The following is a 21,270-nucleotide window of genomic DNA, read 5'->3' as shown; positions in this document are numbered from 1 at the left end:
ATCTTGTGCTGGCTCACAATTCATTGCACAAATCTGCCATACTGAAACAGCACTCTCTTAAGACTCAACCACAACAATCCTACACAAGAAAAAGCAACAATGCAAATATTACACTGGACCCTAGAACACAATACACCTGTAACTGAAAAAAAAAAGGGGGGGGGGGAACAAATCAGGCTGCAATTAGACCCCAACGCAGCAACTATATCCTAGCAGAATCCCTCACATTGGTCACATATGCGAAACACAGACAGATCCTCACCAAATAAAGAACAAGGAATCACAAATTTAAAAAATAGACATATGCAGACAAAAACTGTACTGGAAACCACAAGAAGCCAAACCGTGCTGTGCAATACTGAAAAAAATATCACCACTGTTGACCCTGGCCCTACTTCTGTCCTCTCCAGATGCTGCTGATTGTAGGCCTGGACTAGAGGGAACATGCCTCACTGCCTCTCTCCTGCCCACCATCCCCCTAATCCGTAACCTCTGCTCACCATTCCCCTAAACCCCCCCTCACCCACCATCCCCGGGTCCCCCCTCTCACCCTCACCCTCTTCTCAACATCCCCGTGAGTCCCCTTACCTCAACCCCCACCCTCTGCCCACATTATTCCCCTCATCCTGACCCTCTCCTTCTGTTCCTTACCCACCCCACTGTCCTTCGGACCACCTCCAACCCCTCTGCCCACCACCCCAAGCCCCCTCTCCTCCTCAATCTCTCCTCCTCAATCTCTTCTCACTATCTTCCTGAGGCCCACCATTCCCCCCACCAACATCCTCACATTTTTCTCTCTCCCCCCTTTCTGCCTGTCATTCCTGCTTTCCCTCTCCACTTTCCCGCCCAGCAGCATGAGTATCTCCCATTTCCCTTCTTCCTGGCTCCCAAGCAGCAGTCCCTCCTTTATACCGGGCCAGCCAGACCAGCGAGGATACCTTGCCAACAGGCAGCTTAAAACAGCAGTGAAAGGAGACAACTGCAACGCACTCTCTCTCTCTTTCCAGTAAGATGGTTGGCCTGGGGACACAATTATTTGTGAGCAGTTGAATGCACGCCAACTCCAAGCTTAATGTCTGCTCCGGAGCTGGAGTAGCGGAGGCAGTGGCACAGGATGAGGGCTGATCTGCTGCAGCTGTTTCAGTGTCTGTGCCAGCACCCTCAACCTATTAGGCAGTGAAGGGCTGGAGGTGGGTAGGGCCCAGCTGCTCTATATCCTAATGCGGTGCATCAAGTTGCAGTCAGGCAGGACAGTGAGGGAAGGGCCTGTCACAACTCTCCTTTCCATTCTCTGTCCTTGGCTGCACCAACCCACCCTGCACCCGTCGCAGTTGCTCAAGGTCAAGCCGGAACTTGACGGCAGTAGCAGATACCTGAGCAATAGCAAGGGGAGGCATGGAGGATTGGACTATGCTGGAGAGAGAACCCGAGCGCAGCGTGCAGCTACAGCAGCAGCCGACTTGTGTACAAGGAGAAGCACACGCTTGAGGCAGGTGAGGCGCGCTTCTTTCTTCTTCTTCCTGCTGCAGCTGTGCCATCACACCAGCCTGAGTGGTGATGCTATATTGGGAGCACCACCAGTTGGCTATTGAACATGCCCAACCTGCCCCGTTGGCCAACCTACGTCCTGCGCTGGGGTGGGGGGAGTTGTGCACAGGATCACAAACATGCAGCTTCAAAGGAATACTGATGATAACATCTAAAGTTGGTGGTGTATGGCACGCTCCTATTTGAAGGTGGTGGTGCTTGTGTGCACACTGTGCACTATGGATACTACGCCCCTGGCCCATGTTGCCGTTCTCTTTGTCAAAAAAGAAAAGTCCATTGAGTGATAAAAGCCCACATAGGGGGTATATTGAAAATCTGTAACGTTTTCCTTCTTGCAGGGGAGGAGGCAGGCTAGGACTATCATTCTCTCAGTACCAGTGGCCTCGATCAGGCAAGGCAGCCTTTCACGGGTCCTGCCTGAACCCTGAAGCGGACAGCAAGGATGAGGAGGAGGGGCCAACAGATGAGCACACATCTGCACATCTTCGCTAGGCTTTCATGGAGAAAGAGGAGGAGGAGACCTGGCCTGCAGATAACCAGCCATGCACTACAGACATCTGGCGGCATGCAGTTGATGAAGGGAAAGGCAGGCAAGCCGAGGAAGACATCTTCTCTGGTAGAGAAGACGAGGTATCATCCACCCCAGCTGAGAGGCACATGCAGCAAATTCAATCAAGAGTGGCAGATGAAACAGCAGGCCTAAGGCAGGACATCCAGAGCCTGAAATTTGTGGTACAGGAGGAGATGCAGGGTGTGCATGAGGAGCAGCGGAGCATGGGTGAGGAAATGCAGACTGCTGAGTGGAGGGAGATGCTACAGTGGATGCCGACCTGCAAGCTGCTTCCACCATGGAATTCTCCCTGGCATCTGACTGGTCCCTGGATGCAGCCCCCACCAGCATTTTCTGCACCACCACCCTGAATTGTGCCTCCCCTTTTTGCTCCATCACCGGCCTTGATGATTCCACCTCCTCGCATATCAACACTAGCCACACTGATGCAGCCTCCAGCAACACCACCATCAAAACCTGGTTCATGATCCTGCTAGCTAACTCACAGACCACAGCAGATGTTCACTACAACAGGGCCCACCAGCAAACCAGGGCAGTCATTGAGAGAGCCTTTGGCCTACTCAAAACACATTCCCGCTGCATGGACAGATGTGGGGGATGCCTTCTCTACAACCCACTTAAAGACTGTGAGATCTTTATCTTTCTAGCCTGCTGTATGCTACATAACCTGGCCAAACCCTGAGACCTGCCTCCTCCTCCAGAGGGGCATGAAGATCTGGATAAAGAGGAAGAGGAATCAGGAGAAATTAGAGGAGACACATCGCCAGATTCAACAGCAGGCTGTACAGGAAAGGAACATTCTGATACAAAGACATTTTGAATGGTGAAGGTGTATTAACTTACAATAGTGATAGTGCAGAGAAAAAAAAAGTTTATGCTTCTTTGGGCACCCTCTCTTTTTATGGGGAAGCTCCATTGCCTTTGCCGGAGTCCACCCACTGCTGCTGATACCCTCAGATGACATATAAACTGGGGGCATTAACAAGGGGTGATAACTATAGGGGGGGCATGGAGGGATGCATTGCTCTAGAAAGGAGATGTTAGGCCGATGAGAAGATGGTCTGACAGCAGTGGTTGAGGCCTCTCCTCTTCAGCAGCTGCACTAGGGTTCAGCCATCCCTATTACAGCACAGGGTGAGGATCCTTCTTGTGCCCTCATAAGGTTTTATGATTGTTTGGGGAAGGTTGGAGAGTGGTTAGGATGCCAGGGTTTGTCCTTTAATGTAGCCAAGACTAAAATCTTGTGGACTGGAAGGAGAGCTCCACCAATAAATTTGTGAATAAGCTATGAAGGAACTGATTTATTAGTCCTAACAGAGGCTAAAGGTCTGGGCACAGTATGGATTCTGGTCTCACTCTTCACCCCCATGTCAGGTCGGTGGCAAAGACTGCATTTTTTTAAATTAAAGTTAGTGAAACATTACAATTTCTTTTACCTCAACAATTGCTTTCAACAGTAGTCCATGCTTTAGTGATAAGACAATTGGACTACTGTAATAGTCTTTGGGTTGGTCTGCCAGATAAACTGCTTTGGGCACTGCAACTTGCGAGCATGCTGCTGCCCGACTCAATAGTGGCAGGGGGTAACGTGACCATATAACCCCGATTTGAAGAGAACTACATTGGCTCATGATAAGGAGCTGTTTGCATTTTAAATTGTTGACTATAATAGATAAGTTATTGTAGTCAGTGAACTCCTGCTCATTGAAAGATAGATTCCAATGCTATGAGCCTGGACGTACATTACGATCTGAGGGGGGCCGGTCTATTGACGGTCCCCTCACTCTCAGAGCATAAATCTGAAAAATACAGAAATGGGCAGTAACATATGCAGCCCCAGTACTGTGGGATTCTCTCCCTAAGGTATTACGATTAGAGAAAGATTCGACAAAATTCAGGAAAGCATTAAAAAACTTTCTCTTTCAAAAAGTATACGCCTAAAGTGAGATGTAGGTTTAATATAATTTGAATGTATTGTATGCTCATTGTATGCGATATGTGATGTATGTTTTAGTGTAATCCACACCAAACTATGTATGTATAGGAGGTAGCGGGCCACAAGATCTTTAAATAAATAAATGAATACGTTTTGGCTCTTCACCTGGGGTTACAGGATTGGCTGCTGCTGCCAGAGCTCCATGCATCCACCTGTGCGCTTCCCGCTCTCGGCTGCCATTGCTGCAGATCCAGTGGGACCCTGGGACTCTCTACCCACTGGGAACTGTGACTCAGGTTGGGCAGCACAAGGCAGGGTCTTGGGCGGCAGAGCTAAGCCAGTGGGGACTGCCCCTCAGCATCAGCGGCTACTGTCTGCTGGACAAGGGGCAGATAGGCCAAGCAGCGCTTGTCACTGAGAGAGAGAGAGAGGGGGGGGGCACCAAATTGGCCCGTCTCTCTGCTGCTGTGGCTGGGAGAGGGAACAAAAGGCGAGGCACCTTGTGCACCCACCTGGCTTGGTCCAGTCCTGATCAATCATTATCTTTTGTTGCTGCTGCTGCCTGCTCTGAGGGAAAGATATAAAGTGATGTACTTTCCAGAGAAATGAAGCCAGGAATTGATCGAGGTGGCAGACTGGTTTATTCCGGCCGTGACCTCGAGAGGTGTCTAGAAGGTGCCAGTAGCCAAAAATGCCAGGGCGGTGGTGACTTTGAGGTGTACTGACAATGTATGTGGCCCCTGAGGGTGGAAGAGCACAGGGTCCTGCTCGAACTGCTGGCATAGATACAGTTTTGTTTCCTTGTTGAACTTGAACCTGTGCAGTACTTGCTTTTCTGACAGATCCAAAACTGTGTCCTAATCCTGTATATTCTCTGAAAGGGGTACCTCCTCCTCCTCCTCTGTTCTCTCTCTCTCCCTCCTCAACCGTTGTGCCGTGAGTATCCATAAGCCTATTAGAGTCATGTTGAAGTTTCATTCTCCACTACTCACTCCCCACCCCCAGTCTGTCCCAGTCACACACACATATCTTATCAGCAATGCTGTGCCATTCAGTGAAAGGTTCCCCAAAGCTCTGCATGAGACTCCAAACCAAATATTTTGTTATAAATACACTATTCTGGGCAAAGGCAAGGGTTTGCCAGTAAGCTCCTCCACCCCCTTTGCCTCTCTTCCTAGCCTGCTGCTGTGTCCACTCATCCAGAGAAGCCAGCCCGCCAAACACTTAGTTGAAAAAGACTATGCAAGTTTGAACTTTCTGTAGCAAATCTATTTGTGCATTGTTGATGACTTTTGTAGATATGTGGTTTATAAAATAAAATTTACGTGTGTACATGCAAACCATGCCCTGATAGCCCACTTTTTTCATGCATACATTAGCTCATGAAAGCAGATATATGCCAGTATGTGACCTACATGGAAAATACAGCTCTCATCCACACACATATATGCCATGTTTGCACTTGCAAATCTTTTGAAAATTCACCTCAGAGGGTGTAAAAACTGCAAGGCACATCCCTACCCTTACAAACAGATGCGTGAACGTGTTCTCAGTATTTAACAGGAAAATCACTCACGACATTGCAAGCTATAACATCCAGCAGTAAACTCAGGCAGGCTCTACGGTGGGACTAGCCCTGACAAACAGTATGTGAAAGCCCTATGAGAAGAAATGTGAAATGCTTGGGCTGGACTGGAAATCTGGCAACTGGTAACCCTATACCCAGGAAGGAAGAGCTCAGGAAAAAAGCTTTCAGAGCTTTCAGTAATCATATTCATCATAGTTTTCAACTCAGACTCATTAGCTCCACATAACCAACCTAACAAAGTATATTTTTCTCCAGACAATAAATGCTTCCAGGTTCTTCTGGTAGGTAGGTCAAGGAAGCATCTGATGTCAATTACCCTTCTGGTGTCTGATTCCCCAGACTTACTGCCAAGGACAGCGCAGGAACAAACAGGATATGACAAGACTCTTTCTAATTGCTTATCGGCAAGGTCCAGAAATTGGACTAAAAGTTTTTACAAGCTAATCTCTTCTTACCGCTCCTCGAGATGCTTTACGCATCTTGAAAACAACGCAACTGACTGTTCTTCTTCACAGATAGCTGTTTGCATGGGGGGGGGAGGTGGATATAAAATGCACATTCCTGCCACAAGTGACAAAACTATCCCTTTCACTATTTTCAGTTTGATTTCTCCCTGCTATATGCAATAGGACAAAAGAGTAGTACAGTACAGCTCCCAGCAGAGACACAGCCAAGCTGGGGGGGAAATGTTCATTTATTTATTTGTTCGTTTGATTTATATATTACGCTTTTCGGTTCTTCAGAGCAGAAATGTTAACCCTTCCATTGCACTGTACTTTATGCTATTCCAGCTTTGACAAGTGTCTTACCTGTTCAGGTAAGCTCATTAAAGAGGGAGTGGAGCACAGTGACCGGTGAACCTGCAGATCTCAGTTTGATCCCCCTTGCCACATTCTATGGGACCTTCGCTAAGTCACTTAACTTTCCTGTGATCAGACATACAATGCAAGCTCTCAGGGAAGAAGAGGTACTGTAACCAGTGTAAACATGTAAACTTTATTTCCCCAAAATTACTGTAACCATGGATTTGATTTCCCCAAATTTTGGGCTTAGAAAAATGTCCAGCAGAAGGTGAATTATCAACTTCAGCAAATAATCACACCCTCTACAGCTCAGTAATCCCTAAGTAGCTAAAAAATAAAAAAAAAAGCAGCTTAGTCCTCCTGATCCTCATTATTTCTTTCCTGATATGCAGAATCACTCTCCTAACGTCAGCAACGTTGACTCTCCTGATGTGGAGGAAGTGCAGGGAGCATGTTCACCCTTTCATATCCCCCCAAATGAAGGGCAAGAAGACAAGAAGTGATTGCCTATGCGCCAGTCATTACTGCACAGTGTCTCACCTAGCTATACTCAAAAACCCTTTTGTGCCCCCAACTCCGGAAGACTCAATGAGGGGAAAAGAGTAACAAAAATCTTGATTGATTGTGATGCTGTTCTATAAAAGTTTTGGAGAGCTGACATAATTGTACTACTTTAAAAAGGAAATAAATATAAGCAATACGGTCCCATCTTCATTCAACACTTTACTCTGCCCTCACTACCTTTCAACAAGCAAGCCTCTCTCCTTTCTGACACTCTGAATGAAGTCTCTCTCTCCATGCCAGGTCTCCTAGGATAGTATAACTTGGCATCTCTAAACTACACGATATAGAGAACACTGTCCAAAGAAAATCAGAGGAAAAGTGGAATGAGTGGGGTGAGGGCACCTGGCTTAAGACGCCATAGTTGTCATTTGGCTATCATCTCATTGAAGAAGTAACTTATCTCACAGAAGCCCCTTGACAGCTTTTGGCTTGCATGTATGTTACAGCTGGGTAAATGCCTGAAAATGTTATTTTGTTTCATTTTGTTTTGAGGGGAGGTTCTTTCATTCCATTTTTTAAATTGTTTTGTTGTTGTTGTGGTTGTTGTTGTTTTAGTACACACTAAAATAAAGCTGTGCTTCCAAAATTATAAAAAAAACCAACAACTCAGGTTTGTGGACCCCCAACCAGTTCCCTCTGCTCCTCGCCCTCATCATCTTACATCATCCATGGGTCCAAAGGGGACAGTCACTCCTGCCCCACCGGTACCATAATTCAAAATGGAGCTATCCAAACTGGTGTATAGCTGGATTAAGCAGTGCAGTTCCTGGGGATGGGTTTAAGTTGGGGAGGAAAACAGTGGGGGTATTTTCAAAAGGATTTACACACTTAAAACCGGGTTTTACATGTGTAAATGTACTTTACGCATGTGAAATTTTGAAAATTGCTACAATATATGGCATTGAATTGTCAATAGGTTTTACCCACACAAAATATTTTTACGCTGGTAAATGGGTTTTGAAAATTGCTATGATAGTATGTTAAATTTACATATGTAACTCCATTGAAAATTCATCTGAGTGTGTGTACATGGGATTTCCAAAAGTGCACATACTATTTTATTCTCCTCTCCACCACCTGCACAAATAGCTGATGCAAACAACCCAGTCATTTCTGTTTGAAAATTAGCTGGAAATATGCATGGCAAAAGAACTTGCATACTGTTCACCTACAAGGACTATTTAAAAATTTTCCCCAGTATAAACTAATGACACAAGTTGTTTGTTGCTTGTTTTTTCTATTTAAAAATTCTATATTATGCACCAATGTAAGCAAAAAACATCCAACCAGAATCACCAGCACATACATAACAAAAGTATGAAATAAGTCATGAAACAAAAAACAAAACTATAAATAGTTGGAAAAGTTTAATTTCATTACAGACTTAAGTTATTTTTAAAGGCATTCATCCATTCTGTAACACTATGGGGTCAATTTAATAGAGATCTAGGTACTTAAATCCCTGGGTTGGAATTTTGCCTTAGTCAAAGTGACTAATATACTGTAAGTGTATTGTATCAATGTGGCTATATATCCATGGAAGAAATGGCTATTATGGAAAGCATATTTGGGTCAGGGGAGGGAAAATACACTCGCATACTTACATTTCAAATATAGGAGTGCATTTTCCAGCCTGTAGTCGGCCTGCAGACATAGCTAGTGCAAAGTATTCTGCTACTTTTTTTTTACTCACATACCATGCACCTAATTTGGAAACAGAAATTTCCCAGGCAGTTTCTCTTTGGAAATTAGCGATCAGGTCTACGAGCATAACAGTACACATGTACTTTGTCTAATCCTGGCTTACTGAGAATGATCCCCTATCTCTGCTGAATATTAATTTACATATATGGAACCATGGCTCACTCTGAATTCTGGTCCTTCTTTGGTGGATGCTCTACCAACTCATCTTACACAAATAAAGTAACTCACATGTTGTTGAGATGATAATAGAGTGGATGACACTTTGGTTAATAACCTTACTACACACTATACATGGCAAATAGAACTTTATACACAGCAAAGATTGCATGCAATCAGAAATATTGTTTTCCAGAAGTTGTGTTGATTTGGAAAGCAATCCCAGAATACAACAGCAAAATGGATATGTTGCTGGTGGTTTTGTGACGATTTTGTTTCCAATAAGAATTCTTGAAGTATCGCACAATGCTCCTAGGATTGGAGAAGCAAGGAATCGAAGAATCTAGGAGAATGCCACACTCAGTCCCAACCTCCCCTGATAAATATGCTGGGAAAACGAAACATTTTATTATAAATAAACTGATTTTGACAGCACATAAATCTTGTGTATTTTGGAAACAGAATATTAGATGTAATAGATAGCTAAAAAAAATTCTGCTACATTTACTTTTTCATTGACTTTTCCCTTCACATGGCACCAGCTGTCGACGCTGGTAACTCTTCAGCCTCTCCAAGTACTTAGGAACACTGCCCTCTCTATCTCCGACGCCATACTCGGATTACTCTCGTGTCTCGTCCCTGCACTGGCTCCTAGTAAAGTATAGAGTCATTTTCAAACTACTTACTTCTCATTAAATATAATTGTATCCATGCTCCTGCTTCTATCTCTCTTCTCTTATCTCCCTTTATATTCCTCCCCACTGTCTTCCCCCTCACATCTTGTGCCCTATACTAAGCAGGTTTCTTGTTATCGTTGGCCTTTTTTGCTTCCTTCCTTCCTTCCGTTTTATGAAATAACCTCCTACTTGGGTGGGTTCAGAAGGCCCACCTCATTAACTATTTTCCAAAGGAAATGAAAACCATACATTGTCCTATCTAAATGGCTATTCCCCATGCATCGATCTCTCTGCCACACGGTGGCATGTGGAGCGGCATGCCGCTAGCTGCAAAATACCAGCAACAAGAGCATTTTCAAACGCTGCATGCCAACTCTGCTGATATTGCGATGAAGGAGAAGAGCAGAGCGAGGTTCGAACATGCACAAAGTGCAGCAGCTAAGATCGGGGGGGCAGGAAACACTCATTTCTCCCTCCCAAAGCGTCAACAAATAGAAGAGGTCCTCCCCTGACCCTCCACTATCATACTCAAGGTTTTAACGAGGAAGGAGTCTAGTCCCTCCCCCAAATGGCACCGCCACAGCGCAAATAGCTGTATTGCTGTATAGTTTAAAATCAAGCCAATAAAGATTGCCAAGCCCCTGCTGTAGTTCAGTAGTTGCTGCAAAGGGTTGAATATAAAGGCTACGAAGAAATGTTAATAAACTGACTCGTGAAATGCACGGCGTTTAAAAATCCAAGATGTCTGAATTTGTGTTTTCCAAATGAACCCCAGATCATCATTAGAATAAGATTCAGTTTATGGCCCCCCCACTCAAGGATTGTCACTGCGATGAGTGGTCTAAGTGAGTCAAGAGGGGGGTATAATAAACATAGGTGGGGGGGGGGATGGGTAATTGTGAATAGAGGCTCATGGCGCCCTGTCTAGCCTCACGGAGGCTGGTTCCAACCGAGGTGGAATCGCCGTGGAGCAAGAGGAAACTGCTGGACCAAAACAATAAAAGGAATGAGGCCCAGTCCTGGTTCTGTAACTTCCACCCTCATGGTTTCATTTCTTGCAATTTCTATGAGGGAAAACATTCATAGAAAAAAAAATGCTTTCAAGCAAAAACATGTGCAACAAGCACTGTGGGAACTTTTGCCCAATTCTTAAATGTAAGAGTTTTGGGGAAATCCTCCCTTCCCCCACAGTGTTTTCCCCTTACATTTTTCCTCTGTGGAGTGTTTTTCTTTCCTGAAGTCTCAGAAAACAAAGCCCTGGGTGCACGTCCTTTGCCACTTCCAAGCTGTGCAGACTAAGAGACGGGGAGGCTCCCCTATACTTTCTACCTGAAATTTGGATCTTGCCCCCAAAACAAGATGACGAGACCCAGAATATATGCTGGAGATGATCAAAACTGATCAAAATCAAGTGACAAACAGAGAAGCTGCAGAGGAAAAAAGAAACCCAGATTAAATGTTTCATAAGATATTTCAAATAGGAGGAACACATTTTTGTGAAACTCCCCTTTTAAGGGCCTTAACAAATAGTGTAACATGTCAGTAAAACCACTGCTTGTTTAGGAAAATCATTCACGGATTGCTGGGATAATTAAAAGGCTAAGTTCATATTACGGTTTCTTCCCCCTCCCCCACCCCCTGTACTTCTGATGTTTCGTACAATGCAATGCATGAGGGGCACAACTCGCTTGTATGAAGGACATCTTTCTACTGTCAAAACTTCTAAAATACAAAGGAACTAACTTCCCATAATGTGTGATAGTCTTTCTTTCAAAATTTCGGCAGCATTATTTTGATTTCCTCTAAATGCTTCCAAATTTGTGTAAGTAGAATTATTTTTGACTTACAAAATTGGAAATGCAACTTGGTTTGCTCCCACTACTAACTAAGGGGGTCATTTATCAAAATGCACTAAGGCATTTTGCATGTGAAAACATGATGCAAGCTGCAATGGAGTATTAGGGGGAGGGGGAGGGGGAGAGGGAGAGAGAGAGACTGACCACAATGTCAGCTCCTTAGACAGGTATTTATATCCCTATGGGAGGCCCACCTAGTAACTCGAGGTGAGGTTTAGGTATTAGTGTAGGGGGTTAGGGGCCACTTTGACATTCAAAGTGAGACGTACGAACAGAACAGTGCACTCTTGTAATGATTTGATGTCCTTCGGAGTGAGGAAACTCACCCAAAGATGAGATTTGTACAATGTTCTCTCCACCTAGCTTTATGGCCAGTCTCTCTCTCTCTCTCTCTTTCTCTCTCTCTCTTTCTCTCTCTCTCCCTCCTATTCTAATGTTATCACAGTTTGCATTAACTTAGCCCTGAATGCTTTAAGAAAAATGCTGGCCCCCACATACTTAAAAGATATCTTACAGGAAATTTACAGGTAAAGAATATGCATCCATGCTAGGGGTATGCATGGAAAAATAATTTTTTCACCTATTTTATTTGTTTTGGTTTTAGCATGCACTATTTTTTTACAACACATATTTTTGTGAATAGCACTCATTTAAATGGCGAAAATATTTCAATTTTTTTTTCTGTCATTTGGAATGGCAAGCAATACAAAACAATACAACAAATACTGCTGAAGTTTTCAAGCCATTTTAAAAACGACACCAAATCCTTATCCATGCCATATAAACCTAGCTTGTCCAAGATTCATAGGCTCCCTGGAAAAACAATTGCCTCAAAAAGATCCTGTATCAATAATCCTGCACCATACAACATCCTATGAGGATCCTGAAGTGCCTCGTTGGTTAAAGTGCCATGCACAGCAGTAGTAACTTTAAAGTCTTTAAAGTCTCCTCTATTGAAGCTCTCATATCAATAGAGTGAGCGCAGTATACAAGTAAACTTATTTCAGTCTATCGCAGCTTGCTTTTACTCACTGCTTCAATCCATGCTCTCCTTTAATGCCCGGCACTGACAAAAAATCTCCTCCAAAAAATACTCTCAAGTCCCTGAGGCAGGCGGCTGTATCCGCAAAAATGCTGTCAGTGTTGGGTATTAGAGGAGCATGAATTGAAGCAGTGAGTAAAATCAAGCTGCAATAGACTGAAATAATTAAGTTTACTTGTATACTGCGCTCACTCTATTGATATGAGAGCTTCAATACAGGAGAATTTCAAGATTTTAAAGATTGTTCTATAAATTTTTAAGGCTTCCTCGGAGCCATTAACAAAAAACATTAAAATAAAAAACAGTTTTGCGATATGATTAAAGATTAAAAACAGTGGGCTGGCAGTTTAGTGAGTAGGTACAAAAGTTACTACTGCTGTGCATGGCACTTTAACCAACGAGGCACTTCAGGATCCTCATAGGTTGTTGTATGGTACAAGATTCATAGGCAACAAAAAAGAATGTATGATAGAACTGTCAATTGTTGAAATGGGTATAAAATAATTATAGTGCACCCCTGCACTAAAGGACACTCCCTGTTTTCCTTGGGCAGCTGGTCCATATGTCTGCATCTTGCGATATGGAGGGCTTAAAAGGATGTCACTCAGGATCAATGCAGGAGGCCAGGAAATTGCCTTAGACACAAATCTAAACACGCTGGTTCTCCACTACAGGTAATCAGCAGCTCTTGCATATTTAAATTGACAGCTTAAATGTTTAAATTCAAAGAACATACTGTTTAAAGGGACTGCAGTGAGCTCTCAGCTTGTCCCAAACTCTTTGCAGTGGAAGATCTGGCTGTAATTGGACGTATGTTTCACCATACTGAAATTACACAGGTTACAACTGAGGACATGAGTAGCTGGAAGGAAACAATTTACCTTATGGAATTATTTACCTGATTATAGAGTTTATTTTATATAAATTGTTTCAAAATGGCATTGCTGAGAGTGTCCAGCCACAGAAGATCCCCTGTGGTCTCAGAATACTTAAGGCAAGTGTTTTATTGTCGTGTGCCTTAATGTGTAAGTAAATTATACCAATATATTTCATAATTTGAAAGTGTTCCACTCCCATTAATTAAAAATCATTTAGGAAAATTAGCATGAAAAACATCAAAAGAATGAATATTTCTTTTTTTTTTTTTTTTTTTTTAAATCAGAATGTGGTGGTAAGCATTATTACTGGAATGATTCCACTCTCTGCTGGATTTTTTTTTTTATGTGCAAAATAACTACTTAACTGCTAAATTACAGACAATTCCATGGTCTTCTCTTGCAGGAGGTCCCTTAATTTTAATTATAGCAGGTTTAAATTAGCTTTGATTGTTAGTGTTGCATGTTAAGTTTATATTCTAAACTATCTCCACATCTTGTCGACGTGCGTCCCTTTTCAGATCCGACCGTGACTTTGGGAATGTCGTCCTATCTGGTGGCTTGGGGGGGATGGGGTTTGCCATGGAAAAGGGACCGTTTTTGTGTCTCATGTCTTCTCTTTTCAAAACAAGCATACTCTCTCTCTCTCTCTCTCTCTCTCTCTCTCTCTCGCTTTCTTTTTAAAGGTCTTCATTTTTAAATGGTGACGAGTGCTCACATGTTCCCTGTTCAAAACTCATTGCCAGCTCCCCCCTGCTAATCTCATTGCCTGTGGTATACTTTACAAATTCACAGCAAAGATTAATATTGATTTTAAAATGGAACTAACAAATGGAATTGTCTGCCTATGACAAACCATGCATGGCTGAGGTGATGTCAGAAATTAGAGCTGCCCAGTTATGCACTCAAATGTCATAAACTGAGATGTGGTTCTGTGGTCAAACCAGTGAAATAAGTGATGGAAAAGCCCATAGAACTTCTGTATGAAAAGATCACTCATCGCTGATAATCTGTGTGTAATCCTGGGAAAATCACTTTATCTCCCTTTGCATTTAGTTAATAGCAATAATTATAATATTATCCTCTCTCACACTGGAAGCTGTCAGACTTGTGTGGAAATTCAAGTTTACTCTATTTGTAGGTGGTATTATATCTTCTACTAATTGCTATGTGTTTTGTGAATTGTTTGTATTTAAGTATATTATTCTTTCTGTGTTATGTTTTATTATTTAATTTTTTAATGTTTATTATATTCATTTTATTTATTTTAAAATGTTAACCGCAATTTAAATTTCTGCATAGAATGTATTTCTATCCCATGCAAGTTCAAAAAACTTGTATCTCATTATCTGGGCATTATTTTAAGTGTGATAGTTCTGAGGGATCTTATAAACATTGTGTTTGGAGCTGCCCTCTTATTCCCTTTTGTTGGGAATCTGTATTTGCTGATATTTCTAAATGGGCTGGGGTATCTGGAAGCAGTCTTATGTCTTTTGGATAAATATGACTCGGATGAGTTGTTCTTTTGTTATCTGTGAGTAAGTCATGTATTATGATTAAAAAAATGTATTCTAATATAATGGATTTCTCCAAACCCGTCTACGATAACTATATGGCAAAACCACTGGGAACATATATCACCAAGGCTGAGAGAGCTTCACTGGCTCCCTGTTGGATTCAGGATTAAATTTAAGATTTTATTTCTGATTTATAAAACACTAAAATTGGTTGGCCCCAGTTATTTAGCAAATTGTAGATTTACACACCTGGTGGTGTTGAGGTCAGATAATAAGAATTTATTATCAATTCTCACAGTTAAGATAGCACACTTGAATGAGACATGGTCCGGGTCCTTCTCAGTGGCAGGGTCTGAACTTTGGAATTCTCTATCTTTGGCCTTATGTAATATTAATAATAATAGTTAATTTAGAAAACATGTCAAAGCATATCTATTTGTGCAGGCTTTTGAATTGAAAGATCAGTACAGTGTAATGTTGTTCAGCAGGAGTGTTTTGATGAAGTTTGAATTTTATATTTATTGATTTGCTGTTTCATTATTTTAATTTGCTTTATTCTGATTTATGATTGTTTGTATTTTATTATGTTAATCTTAATTGTAATCCTCTTAGCATGACTTGTCATTACAGGCAGAATAAAAATATGTTTTAAATAAAAGTAAATAAATAAATAAATGTACAATCATGGAAAAACCAGTCCAGCATCAAAGATTTGTGAAAATTTGGAAAGTATTTTTAGACACTCATATTACAGTGAACTTGTAAATTCCCTGAAAGTTTGACATGTATAATTTAATGAGGGATCATGGGGGTGGGGAATCAAGATCTAGACCTTGTACACATGCTTTCAGTGGCTGGATTTGTTTATATGTTTTGGTGATTGTTGATTGTTTAGTGGATAACACATATTTCATTCATAAAAAGATGTTTCCATATTTTCAGATATTTCTGTTATGCAAAACACAGCACAAGTTGTTCTAGGCCGATTACAATATAACATAAATTCCTCAAGGTTCACATGTAACTATCAAAACATAAATTGAAACAAGACAATCAAACATGAAGTAACCAATGCAGGAAAGATTAAACACTACACAAGTCATATCATAACAGAGACTAAAAAAACATCCTCAGCTAACCAAATTCTGTTAATAAAGACAATTGACAAGAGCAAACCTTTCTCATCAAATCTAAAAAAAAAAAAAAAATCCAGCTCTTCCCTGAAGACCAACAGAAATGTATTCCATATTGTGGGATCAGCAGAAGAGAAAGAATGGTTATGCACACTTTGTAGACATATATTCCTGAAAAAAAAAGGGTCTGCCAATAACTGTTTCCTACAAAGTGAAGCATCCAAGGTGGGGCATAAGTCAATAACAGTCTTTCAGATATTTAGAGCCATCTTCCCTGAGAAGATCTTAACCATTCTTCCTTGCAAAGGTGCATTCATTTACAAACAAACAAGTTAGAAATATTACATGAAAAGAAATGAAATGAAATGAGATTAAGCACCAAAACTGTTAACAAGACTTATCACCCCAAAGATGGCTGCATGATCTTCCTGAATTACACATTGCACTGAAAGCCAATCTAGATGGCAGACACTGTCTAAATTGAAATATGGAGCAAGGCACACAAGTATACATTTATTGTAAAATGATTATTCAAAAGTATATTCCAGATTAGAAAAAAAAACAGATCTTGCCTTAGAGAGTGTATACTATAAACAGTGATGCATTTGCACATTTTCACTTGAGAGATCCTTTGTAAAAACTGTCTCCCTTTTGGGAGTCCCTTTGTAAAAATTGTCTTTCTGATTTGTGAATGTTGTCAGACAGGCAAAACTGCTAAATTGATCATATTAACCTTGGAGGAAAAATTGTTTCCAGAATCCTCCAGAAATACAAAATACAGGTTTATCTTCCTGAAGGAGATGTTTAGTACTGAAAGTATACTCAGAAAATACAAAATCTCAGGGGGCTAAGTCACAGTAACACCCATGAACTTGTAATGTTCTGTACACTGACTTGTGACTTCTGATTTCAATACTTGCGCCACCGTGACATAAAAATGCATCAGCTTTGCACTGATAAGGCAGCAAGTCATGTCAGTGTGAAATTTATAAATAGTGTCCCATGGGGAAGAAAACTGGAACCTCGCTCACCCAACCTACACAATCATTTGCCCCCTATCCCTGCCCCCTCAGCTCTAGCTGGTAGAAGGAAAGTGATGGTTCATGCTGCATCTGCCTCCTTCCACTGGCATCTTCAATCTGAGGGGCATGGAGTCACAACTAGGAGGCACTGGCCCCATTCTCTCTAATGCCTCCCAATGATGCTGGGCCTAATGAATACAGAGAAAATAATATGGCAAATGCTGGAGCAGGATCACTCCCATGCACATCATATTCGCACATACAGTTGGACCAGAAAAAAAAACCCTGTAGGTGCCTTGGTATTCAGCACATTGGTCTTTCCCCCTCCCCCCCCCCAAAAAAAAAAACATTTTATACCCAGCAACACTTAATCCAGGTGTATGTGAGTCTGAAGCCCTCTACCGAGGAGAGTCCTTCACTGTAACGGGGCTTTTCGCTCCATTGAAACACAATGGATGGAAGTGGGACCTGAGTGGGTTGCCAGTATTCCAAAGCTCACTGGGACAAAATTCACTATGGCAGGAGTTCTATGACAGTGGACGAAATACAAATCAGAGCCTTGCAATAACTATTATGCCATGGAGACCTTTGTTGTCTTTATCCCATGATAACAGCACTAAGAGCAAAAAATTCATAGGAAAGGATCTGAGGTTAATGGAAATCCAGCAGTCCATTGCTACAATTCTGCTGGAGATTGTGACTGATGCCGGTAATCTTATCCTTTGAAAAAATAACTGTAGCCTCTTGACACTGATAATCAGAGCTGAAGCATATAGAACATTTGGTAGAGGGCACAGACGAGCCTATTAATATGTTAAAATAATTGCATGGGTTTATTTCCTCCATCTTTAAACATATCTGAGCAAAGACAACCTTGAAACATATAAAGCAGAACAATAATCCACTGAGGGATAGGGAGTTTTCTATTTATTTTTCCATTCTCAGAATGGTCACTGTAGATTCTGTGTCTAGTGTTCAATTTTAAAACTTATCAGTTTAGCTCTTTCTTATATTATTTGTATACCTCAATGTCTTATCAATTGACTGAAGCTTAGTGGCCTAATCTAATGAGCATTTGTATCAGATACTGGCCCAATGACCAGGTGATTGTGATCTAGACTCCCGTTTAGGGGGTCATTTTATAATAGTCCACATACATTTGCAGATTGTTCTACCCCTAACTTAAACCAATTTTCAAAGTGAACTTATGGCTGCTAATTTGTGCGGGAAAAGCTTTCAGAGAAATTTTCCAGCATGCTAATTAACATCGAAACTTATGCATGTAAATTCAAACCCCGCCCAGACCACACCTCCCCCAATGCACTTAAGAGGATGTATATTAAGTGAATGTATGTAATTTTACGAGCACATCCGCTTGGCAATTTTCAAAAGGGCCATTTCTGTGTGTAAAGCACTGCTTTAGCCACAGGAGTCCCTTTGAAAATTACCCTCCATATGACTTGTTAACATCTTATGACCTACTGAGTGAGTTCTTTCTGATGGTCTATAGCAGCATTTCTCAAAAGTGGTTGCCAGCAGATTTTTTTTCTGACCACCAGGAATAAAGACATTGGCTAAAGTTAATCAAATATTTTAAGGGAAATTGTCAAGGCAGCCATTAATTGTTCTATATTTAGGATGGAGTAAGTCTGATATTCCTGATGGTGGTGTCATGGAAGACCATGGATGTAATTAATATGGCTAAGACAGTGGTTCTTAATTTTTTAAAACTTTTCTAGCTTCTCTCTGCTTTGCAGGTGAGGGATAGAGGGTTCTGCTCATACCTGACTCTTCACTGCTTTGGTGGGAGTTCTGGAATGATCTAGACAATGCCTTTGTCTTCAGCAACTCCCCTTTTCATTGAGTGGGGAAGAGAAGGCAGTGAGCCGCTTCCTAACCTGCGAGCACCAGGATAGTGCTAGCTGCTTTGAGGCAGGGGGAGGACTCTCTGTGTCCTCCCCCTGCTCCAGGTGTTATGCCCCTCAAATTGACAATCACTGGGCTAGGAGAATATCCGACTGATGTATCCTCAAAATGTCTGATCAAAATATAATTCTTCTACTCTTCAAATATTTATAAAGCTCCTTATATAAGTGATAGAAACCTTCATATAGCCAACTGAAACATAAGCTTGTCAATCTATGTGAAAGTCTCTATAGCTCACAATCATTGATCGCCACCACAACTTTTCATATATTTTTTGAAATGCAAGTAAAAAGCCTTCTCAGAAGCAAAGCAAAAATAAAAACATAGAAACATGACACCAGAAAAGGGCCTTAAGGCCCATCCAGCCTGCTCATAAATAGAGAACTTATCTTAAAAATTCACCAAAACATTGAATTCTTTCATCACACATCATAGTCTGTGTTTTGAGAGAGTCTGCTTCAGAGGTACTTTCATATAGAGCTTGATCAAGGAGGCGCTTCCTTTGAATACAAGTTCCTGAAAATGTCCAACATTGTTCTTTTTTGAGAATCCATCCATCCACTTCCATCGGAATTCATGAATCCCTCCCACTGGTTTCCATGCTTGACTGAAAATATTCTTGCATTAAGGAATTTTGTTATTTTTATGATTTGACATAATTCTCAAAACACTGCGAGAAAAGCATTTTGATTTTAGCTACTAGATACACATTAAATGTCATTTCAAATTTTTATATATATATAAATCTATAGTTAAATTATTCTATATGTGGAAGCACATTAGAATGAATGATTAAAGGTAGATTGAAAAAACCCAGTGTGCGCATCAACTGGGGAAATGTGCACACAAGTCAGGTTATGTGCACCCAGAGTATTTTAAAAGCTGCCCAGATGTGCACACATCTCCTGCAACACACACATCTCACTTGATTTCAAAAAGGGGCGTGGTTTGGGCAAGGCATGGGCATTCCAGGCAGGGCCATGAGATGTGGAGGAGTAGCCTAATGGTTAGAGCAGTGGGCTATGAACCAGGAGACCAGGGTTTGAGTCCCACTGTCACTCCTTGTGACCTTGGGCAAGTCACTTTACCCTCCATTGCCTCATGTACAAACTTAGATTGTGAGCCCTCTGGGGATAGAGAAATACCTACAGTACCTGAATGTAATCCACTTTGAAGCACTGAAAAAAAGTGTGAAAAGTGGAATATAAAATAAATAAATGTGCCCATAAATACTTACATGCATATGTTTATTTCTCGATGTCCATTGGAAAAAATTTAAGAGTAATGAATATATGACCTTTTTCGCAAACAAAATGGAAAACCTAAATGACAATTTCGCTGAACTTCCCTAATGGTTTGAAACCCTCCCTGAAACCTTTGAAACAAAATGAGATACCTTTCAACAGGCCGACTTTGATACTTTAAATATCATCTCTAATATTAATCTGTCATTTTGCCTGCTAAATTTGTGCAGTGTTGCCATGCTACAAACTATAAAGAATGCTATTGCACCTTTACTAAAGACCTTGACTAATTTTCCCCTTAAGGATGGTGACCTTCTAGATTAACTAAAATTGGCATCATTACTCTCCCATCTCCCTTCACCCCATAAAGTGAAATTACCAGGACAGCATATTGTATATTGTACATAAGAACTTGTTATTCCCAAACACGTGTTTATATGCCGCCTACAAATGTTGATATCCTTCCTATTTATCAGAATTTCTTTGCCCCCCCCCCCCCCCCCGTTTAGATGGATAACCTCTATCATGCATACCACTTAGTTAATTATTTATTGTATATTCTACTCTGTTAATTGTATGTTTTTAATGTTCCTTGTATATTCTACACTGTTAATTGTATGTTTTTTAATGTTCCTTATATAATTATATGATAATTGTAAAGCCTGTTGCTCAGTTCTGTTCTCTGTAAACCGACGAGATGTTCCCAACGTTCGTCGGTATATAAAAGCTATTAAATAAATAAAAATAAATAAATTATGCCCATTACTGACAAAACCAAATCTGGAACCTTCTGTCCTGGCCAATTAGAGGCCTATATCTTCCACTGGATTTGTGACTAAACTAATTGAATCAGTGGTATTTAAACAACTAGCTGAATTCGTGGAAAACTATGATAACCTAAACCAATTTCAATTCATATTTTGATGGTCTTTAAGCACTGACATTCTATTATTATCTATATACGATTTCATTAGGAGAGACTTGGAATCTTTCCTTGGATTTGTGCTTAATAAGCTGGACATATCATCTGTATTTTACATGGTTGATCATCTGTACATATTAAAGGAGATTGATATTTTAGGCATTGTCTAGCAATGGTTTCAATCCT

The sequence above is a fragment of the Rhinatrema bivittatum genome, chromosome 8, assembly GCF_901001135.1.
Source record: "Rhinatrema bivittatum chromosome 8, aRhiBiv1.1, whole genome shotgun sequence".
In the NCBI taxonomy this organism is placed as follows: domain Eukaryota; kingdom Metazoa; phylum Chordata; class Amphibia; order Gymnophiona; family Rhinatrematidae; genus Rhinatrema; species Rhinatrema bivittatum.
The sequence above is the reverse complement of the archived record's forward strand: the minus strand, read 5'-3'. Positions refer to the sequence as shown.